The sequence below is a fragment of the Heptranchias perlo genome, chromosome 1, assembly GCF_035084215.1.
Source record: "Heptranchias perlo isolate sHepPer1 chromosome 1, sHepPer1.hap1, whole genome shotgun sequence".
Classification (NCBI taxonomy): Eukaryota; Metazoa; Chordata; class Chondrichthyes; order Hexanchiformes; family Hexanchidae; genus Heptranchias; species Heptranchias perlo.
Window position 1 is genome coordinate 64,568,773 of NC_090325.1, and position 9,494 is coordinate 64,578,266.

Below are 9,494 nucleotides of genomic sequence, written 5' to 3' on the forward strand. Positions count from 1 at the left end.
GAAATCTGCCGGTATGGGTTACTGGTTGGGTTGTTTACGACTGTCACTTATTCCAAAGTATTTAACCTCATATAACCTAAACTCAGAATTAAGTACAATTTATGTCATTTCTGTTCACTTGTTCCTCGTCATTAAACGGTTAAGTATAGATAAAGGATCTGGTGGTGCTGATGTGTTACCTAATATTATTCTAATGGGATTCTTTCTAGAAATACAATAACAGTTTAAGAAACTAACAGACGTAGATTCTTGATTACTGTTTACAAACTGAGTAATAAGTACAATCTGTCATGGGACGTCAAATGGTTAGTTACGGCTGCAATTCCACCCAACCCTGCCTTCCTGACAGGTAATTCTCGCTTGGTGGCACTGTGGTATTTCTAGCTGAACAACCCTGATCACTTATTTCACAAGGTAGTTAAGGACAATGAAGGCCATCGACATATCTTAATTCATCTACCCAGAAAGGTACTAAATTCTTCCCATTTCAGCATTCAATTGTTTGTTGAAAGATCCCCGGATATTCGCCTCCACTCCTCTATCTGGAAGTCTATTCCATACCTTGGTCACTATTTGCATGAAGAAGAATTTCCTGATATCAGCCCTAAATTTACTTTTCATTAGCCTGAACTTGTGTTCCCTTGTCCTACTCCCACAATTGAATTTAAAATAATATTCCGGATCTACCCTCTCCACTCCCTTAACTATCGTGTGTATCTCTGTAAAATTCTCCTTTAGATGCCTCCTTTCCAGGCTGAAAAGCCAAGCTTTTTTCTGTCCTCATAACTTAAGCCTTTGAGACTATGGATGAACCGTTTGATTGTCTTGCTTGTTCTGGTCCAGACTTTGTGACTTGAGCTTTTTGAAAAAGTAACTGTCGTAGGCAGTTTTCAAGACCTTTTTCAAAGAGCTCAAACCTGTAATGTTTCAGGATAAACCCTAGGAATGGATACCAAATTGGCTGATGGATAGAAAACAGTGAGTACTCATTAGAAGAGTTATGTGTGAGTGGGGGGGGGGGTAATGTGTGGGGTGCCCCAGGGCTCAGTGTTACAAGCACTACTGTTTCTAATTCACATTGATGACTTGGATTCAAAAACTCAATGCAAAGTAGTCAAATTTGCAGATGACACCAAACAAATTTGACAAATTTAAATTGAGTTTCTGAATCCAAGTCATTGATGTAAATTCTGATCCAGTGACCAGAACTGGACACAGTACTCAAGTTGTAGTCTGGCCGACCAGAGCACTATACAAATTGATCAAAACTTACTTCTGACTTGTATTCTATTGTTTTAACTCAGTAGTGGATTTAAATAGTGGAGTGTGTCCCTACAGGAAGAGCATGTGCACTTTATATTGACAAATAGAAATTCTATCTGTAACAGAAACAGATTTCTCAATGGCTTGTTTGAGACTTAAATATGGTGTTGAATTTCCACATGTGTCACATCTAGATGACAAAAAAATTAAAGGTATACAATAACTATTATTTATCTAAGCAGAAGTTGCAGTATCGTGCTTTTGGGTAAATTCATGTTGAAGTTTATAGAAATTCCATAAATTAGAAAATACATTATATAGAAAATATATTCTACAGGTTTAATTGACTAATTTCAGTCCAGATTGGTTTGGATTTCATGCGTCCCAGCAAGTCATTTCAATTTATGTTCCCCTTTAGTCTTTGTAGGCAACCATGCAACATTCTGAATAAGTCTGAATCTCAAAAGGAGATTCACCCATTTTATTTTAAATACAATACTCATCAGTCTTTATTATTATGTAGCTACTATTGCATGCAGTATTTATCACAAATGATCACTCTATTTTATCTTACAGCCTAAGTTCGTTATGGTCATTAGTTGCAGAATTTGTAAAAATCTGCTATGATGCCCATTGTGCCGTGAGACAGGTGGCATTCAGCCACTCTTTCCAGTACAAAATGAGTCAGTCTTTAAAATGTTCCACGTACAATTCTCACACTGATATTCCCAATTACATAGTGCTTAGGATGACAAACAGACAACATTCACATTTCAAAACTGTAAATGAAATGGTGATGAAGCGATAAAACAAAATTTCTTTAGCCAAGTAACCAGAGAAATATTACAGGTAAATGAGAGTCTTTCATTTATTTCCAAGCTATATATAGAAAATTATAATTATCTATGCTACAATATTATAATAAAATAAATATAAAACATTACTAATAATTAAAATATTTATAACATAGTAATGTTTTAGGCAGGAGAAGGTTATTGGTTCAACTGGCCTATCCTTCCAAATGACCCTTCAATTTCCTTCACTTGATTCTGGAACTAATACCTCTGTATCCCCTTTCCTAATAGGAGTTCATCCAATCCTTTTTTACTGTTCCACCACACTGACTAGTAATCTGTTCCACAATTCTAATACCCTCTTTCTAAAATCATTGCCTAAATTTTCTAATTCCCTTTGATGCACTGAACGTTAGTACTCCTAACTGTGTCCCCTAATCCTTGAATTGTACTCCTGTTAGAAGAACCTTTCTGGATCCAACTTCTCCACATCTTTGGAAATCTCAAAGTTCTCTATTGAGTTCCCTGTCATCTTTCTGTTCTCTAGACAATAAAATATCTGGATAAGGAATCTCTCCTCATAACTCAGCCCTCTGAGTACAGGAATCAGTCTTGTAGCTCAACTCTGGATTCCCCCAATAATTTGACTTCTTTCCTGTAATACAAAGATCAAAGCTGAGTGAAGCAGGCTCCTCACAGCTCACAGCAAGCCTGAGGGCCCACTGCCGGCCTGTGATCACCTCCTATCGTTCTTCTTCCTCCCCCACCTCTTACAGGGCTTACTTTAGGGCCGCTGCCAGTGAGGCAGTTGGCCCAAATTGGTTTGAGCCAAATGGGCGAGTTGCCTCTGGAGGTGCAACATATGCTGGCAGCTCACCGCAATTATTAAAATGAAACCCGAGGCTCAATTTTGGGCTAGCTTTCGGGCCTCCTGGTTCAAGCACACGCTGGAAGCATGCCGTCAATATGTACCCAAAAGTGGACCATAACAAATTTCTACCCTCATATCTCCTCTCTGCCCATATTTACAATGTTTGCAATATTTAACTTATTCTGTTTGCTATTTTAAAATATGTACAACATTTATGGAGTAGTAACTAAAGGGTTGCTGTTTAAAGAATGTAATAACTATATTTTTAGTTTAACAGTGTGTATGTTAATTCTATTTACAAATTATCTAAAGCTGCTTGAAGAACTCATCAATCAAACAATTTTCTACATGGTTAAACTCTGGATTTGATGGCCAGTTGTAACAGGCCGATAAGTGACAATGCCATTTTCAGGAATATACGCAGGATAGGAGATACTTAAAATTGCCCCATCCGATGCAAATAAACTTTGGTTCTAATACAATTAAAAATCATATATATTTTCAATGGAACCACTATACAGTGTACTGCATAAGCCTTTCTTAATAGTCTACAATTGCTGGACCTTTTAATTAGACGTAGTTCAGTTGTTGTTATTCCCTTTGAAACTGTTGAAAATTAGAAAGAAAACTATACAACTCCAGAAAAAAATAGTATAGTGAATTATAAAACCTGCTGGTGCTTTCCTTATTTAATACAGCAGATGCCACCGCCATATGGTACCATATCTAGTGCTGCCGTATCACTTAGTAATTACACTGTCTAATTCACATGCCAATTAACTATTCCATTTCTCTTCCAGACAGATGTTTCTTACCTACAACACTAGCACTTCAAGACTGTTGAACACAATAGTGGAAATCATTTTTAGTCATTCAAAAGTGGAACATATAATAAAAAATTGAATTGAACTGTAGAAAATAACGTTGAACAGTAAGATTATATGGGCAACAAACAACTGTGGCTGTCTATGTGTCTTGAGTGAAATACACAATTTGTAAGTGACCTACATATTCCTGAAACAATAAAATTAGTTGAAAAACAGATCTTTTAAAATATTACATGGATTAGATTATATTAGATCACTTCTAAAACAATAACAATATTGCGAGCTCTATTTAAAGGGGCAGTCCCCCAAAGCCCCTCCTGCTGCAAGCAAGAGGCATCACAGCATGGCGCACCCCAGGGGCAAGGCTACGTCACGGTTCTCCGACTGCGCGCTGCAGCTGCTTCTGGAGGGTGTGAGGAGGAGGAGGGACACGCTGTTCCCGGCGGACGGACGCAAGTGCCCTGGCTCCGTCACCAGGAAGACATGGGCAGAGGTGGCGGCGGAGGTCAGCAGCAGGGCCAACACCACCAGGACATGGGAGCAGTGCCGAAAGCAATTCAATGACCTCACTAGGTCCGGCAAAGTGAGTACACTAACGCACCCTCCCACAACCCGTCTCCAACATCACGCCAAACACATCACAACCCCTTCTGCACAGCCACCACAGTGCTGCCGCAGCAATCCTCACAGACACTCACTCACCATCCTCGCCGTGCCCGCAAGTACCCACCGTCCCTGTCCCCACTCGAACACTACCACACACCCCAATCCCCATGCAATGGGATGGGCATGAGCCACACGCATCCTCCCATCCATCTGCCCCACGCTCAACCCACCCACACCGATGCTTGAGGCGTCTCACTATGCAATCTGCACTCACTCACGCATCTGTGTTTTGCCTTGACAGGAGAAGAGATGCAAGAACGACCGAGAAAGGGCCCGCACTGGAGGGGGCCCGCCGCACGTGCTGGAACTTACGGATGCAGAGGTGGAGGCGCTCGACATCAGCGGAACGCAACATTGCCTCTCCGTGGCGGATGGTGAGTCTGGCGCTGCAGAAACGGCCGGTAAGGAAAAGCTGACACTCACCACTCATGATCGCGAATGACCTTAGCATCACCTGGCATCTGCCGCACCGCAACGTTTGTGCACATGCCTGATATTGCCCTCTGTTCTCTTGCAGGGCCGTCTGCGAGCACTGTGTGTGAGGAGGGCGATTCCTCAGAGGACATGCCGGTCTCTGAGGGTGCATCGTCACATATGAGCCAACCATCCACCAGCGCAGAGACACGCACCTCGGTGGGTCCCCCTCGCCAACTAGTTGGGGTTGCACATGGTGATTCACCGCGCACGTGTGAGCATGAGCAGACCCTGGTGGCAGGGGCAGCCGCGGAGGGTCCGCGTCGGTGGGTGCACTCATCTCCAGGCTCTGCTCAGCCGGACCCAGATGCTGAACCCAGGGGGCCACCAGTCAAAAGGAGCATCGTCGAGGGGCACCAGCACATTGCCGAGGTACTGGCAGAGGTGCCACGTGCATTGTCCACGATCACGCAGGTGATGGAGGAGTCCAACTCCTGCATGCGGGCATTGGTGGCACAGGTACAGGAGGGTATCGGCGACATAGTGTCGCGGGTAGGTGCGGGAACGTCTGCGGTGGAGGACAGGCTAGCCTCCCTCGAGCGACACGCACAGCTCCACATCGAGTCCATGCAGGCCCTGACAACGGCTGTACGGATTCAGGGTAAGCAACATTCCGCCAACATAAACAGGCTGACGGATACACTAGGGGTGGCCTTGCAAGGCCTCACACATTCCATCCAAACTGTTGTCCAGCAAGGTGGAAGGGGTGATGTGGGCCGAGGCCACGAGAGGGATGATGGTGAATGGGGACATGGAAGCGGGGATGCTACTCAAGGTGCCCCCACATCCCACCCGTTGCTCCCCTCTCAAACAGTACCCGCAATGGTGCCTCCTCTCCAGGTGGCCGAGTCTGCCCCTGCACAGGTGCAGGAGGAGCAGTCTGTGGAGGTGCCCTCACGGGCACCGAAACCCAGGGGGCGTCGGCCGAAAGCATTTACCCGGTCAGGGCACCAAGACGAGCAACCTGCCACTACCTCTGCTGGAGTCACAGGGGTAGCACCACGTAGGGGTACCCGTAAACGTAACCCAAGGGCGTTATAAGCACAAAGGGAATGCACTAGGGTGTCTGTTAATTTGTAATCTTTTTGTTTATAGTCGTTCACTATGTACATATTAAACGCAATCGTTCTCACCACTCCTGCCACCTCTCGTCCATTCTTCTGCGGCTTGTGCAATAGGTCTGTTCCGTGAGGTCCATCATGACGACGAACACCTGCTGCCGCCCATTTGGCACACTACTGTGGGTGCAGGAGTACTGGCACCACTCTTCTGCGGGGGGGGATGGTATGGCCCCTCGTATGTGCACGTGATGAGATGTGAACGCCTCAGACTGTCTGACTCTAGGAGAACCGTTGACATATGAGTGCCTCCCTGGCCTGGCGAGCATCCCGGTGAGCCGGTGTTCGGCCCATGGGTCGTTCATCATCATCTCGCGCGTCCTCCTCCTCCCCCTCCTCCTCCACCTCCTCCTCCTCCTCCTCCTCCTCCTCATCGTCGTCCTCAATGTGGGTGGCGGGTGTGGATGGGGCCTCCTCCAGCGGCACCCCTCTCTGTTGGGCCATGTTATGCAGGGCACAGCAGACAACTATGATTCGTCCCACTCTGAATGGCGTGTATTGGAGCGCGCCCCCAGAACGATCAAGGCACCTGAAGCGCATCTTGAGCACCCCTATGGCCTGCTCAATTGTAGACCTGGTAGCAATGTGGCTGTCATTGTATCGATGCTGCGGCTCGGTGATGGGGTTCCTCAGAGGTGTCATGAGCCACGTGTGCAGGGGATACCCCTTGTCGCCGAGGAGCCAGCCGTTGCCGGTGTTGGGTGCGTGGAAGAGGGGCGGGACGGTGGACTCCCTGAGGATGAAGGCATCGTGGCAGCTGCCGGGGTATCTGGCGCACACGTGTAGGAATCTCTGGCGGTGGTCACAGATGAGCTGGGCATTCATGGAGTGATACCCCTTCCTGTTGATGAACAGCCCTGGCTCATGCGGAGGTGCCCGTATGGCGATGTGGGTGCAGTCGATTACACCCTGCACCCTTGGGAAGCCAGCCATAGCATGGAATCCAACCGCCCTCTCCATCTGGCTGCGCTCGTCCATGGCGAAGTTGATGTAGTGCGAGGCCCTATGGAACAACCCATCGGTGACCTGCCTTATGCACTTGTGTGCGGAGGACTGACAGACCCCGGCGATGTCCCCGGTGGCACCATGGAAGGATCCGGATGCGAAGAAGTTGAGGGCAGTGGTGACTTTGACGGCGACGGGTAGGAAGATGCTGCTTGGTCCATCCGGGAGCAGCTCGTCATTAAGGAGGCTGCAGATGTCGGCGACTACCTGGCGAGTGACTCTGAGCCTCCGTATGCACTGCTCCTCGGAGAGGTCCATGAAGCTGAGCCTCGGTCTGTAGACCCTGTGCGGAGGGTAGTGCCTCCTGCGACGCATCTCTCTCTGCGGTTGCCCTCCCTCCTGCTGTGCAGGTGGGTGTGCCACAGCACCGTGTTGGGGGGCTCCACGTCGCTGAGGCGGACGGCGTGGACTGCGAGGCTGCTGAGGCTGGTGATGCTGTTCGTCCTCCGAGGATGTCGAAGCGGCCCCCATCTGGCAGGTGTTGGTCTGAGGGGTTGTGCACGGTAGGTAGGTGTAGCCTCACACTGGGGCTGTGTATCTTCTGGCTTGGAGGGGGGTTGTGGAGGGCAGGCGTTGCCCTATGTGACGGAGTGGCCTCCTGCGTCGATGAAGGGTCCCCCCTCCCCCCTGTGGAGTGCACCTTGGCAGCTGCCACAGGCTGCTGGCTGCAACACGTCCGTTTGGAGTGAGACTGTTTCCCCCAGTATGTGAAACAGTCTGAGTTGAAGGTAAAATCCCACACGTCCTAATAAGACAGCTGAATCAGGTCATTTAATGACCTGAACAAGCAAAGTAAATACACTCAAGTGGCATCCCGCTGGCTTTAATTGCCTGCGGGATTCCCACCAGCGGGGGCTGCCCACGCACCCCCGCACGTCAGCGCAGAACCTGGAAGTGGGCGGGATCGAGGCGCGATCCGGTCACGCACCTGGATATCGGGATTTTCGAGGCCCCCCCGCGGAGAACGCACCTGAAACCCGGTGCTAAAATCGGGCCCGTAATCTCCCTTCCACCCACAGTACATGCACTTAAAAATTATATTGCAAATATTTTCCATATCTGTCTATGTGGCCCTCACGCAGTTTCATTATCTTTTTGTATGGCTTTCTTTTTTGTCTCTGTCTCTCTCTCTGTTTCTATGTCCCTCTATTTATTTCTGTCTATCTCTTACTCCCTCATTTTCATCTCACCCATGGAGGGTAATTTTAACTTTTATTGCCGGGTGAAAAACAGATGATTGTGAATCAGCAGCCCATTTTATATCTCACCTGAGTTTCTTTTCCATTGATTTCAATGAAAAAGAACATTGGGGGAAGTGTTAAACAGACTGCCGGTTCACTATCACCTATTTTTCACCCGGCAGTAAAAGTTCAAATGAGCCCACGGAGAGCTGGAGCCAGGTTCAGGACTCCAACTGCCAATAGCCGCAGAAATAATATAATCTCTTCCTGGATACAAAAGAAGGATCTGGGATATGAGGATTTCTTGCCTGATAAACAGGCAGCTGGCAATTGAAAAGTGGGGGGGGAGGGGGGTACCTTGGCCACCCCATTGATGCATAAAGCCTGCCTGATACAATGGTCAGCAGGGTCTGTAAATGTGCAAGCAAGCAGCCCACATGCCTGTTTCTGGCAGGAGGCTTCTTAAATAGGCAAATAAGGGTCTTATGCCGGATGTATGAACTTAAATGCAATTTTCAGGTACAATGGGGCAGAGCATGTGCCATGCAAACTCCGCCCATTTGTACCAGTCATCAAGAGGCCTAACTAGCTAGAAGCCAGACAAAATCGGCCAAAGAAATTTTTAATTTTTATTTTTGTAAGGCCACCAGGTTAGGATCAGGGTTAGGGCTAAGGATCCCCTGGGATTCCCCCCTCCCCCACACCCCTTCCAGGCCTGATCTACCAGCCGGCTCAGCATGGGAGCCAGACAATTTCCCACTCTCCCACATCTGGCGAGCTTCAGCAGAGCACTTGCAGTTCACTGGTTGCATTCAAATGGCACCTAAACTGAAAAATAGTTCGGGCCTCCTGATGCCAGCTTCAGGCAGGTGGCACAGCTGCTCCACTGACTTTGTGCCCGTTTCAGATGGAAGTCAAAAATCACCTCCAAATGGTCAACAGAACCATAGAAGTTTGCAGCACAGAAGGAGGTCATTTGGCCAGTTCTCCGCTGGAGTAACACAAAACTAATTCCACTGCCCCATTCTCTCCCTGTATCTTTGAATCTTCCTCTGCTTCAAATATTTATCCAACTTTCCCTTAAAGAAGAAATGGTCTTTGCCTCAACCATTCCCTGTGACAAAGCAGTCCAACCCTCTGTGTAAAGAAATTGCTCCTAACCTCTCTCCTCATTCTCTTAGTAATAATTTTAAATTGATGACTCCTCGTCATTGACTCCACAATCTTTTTTCTACTCACTTTGATAAAATTCTTCATAATTTTAAAAACCTCTGGTAAATTGTCTCCAATTCCTG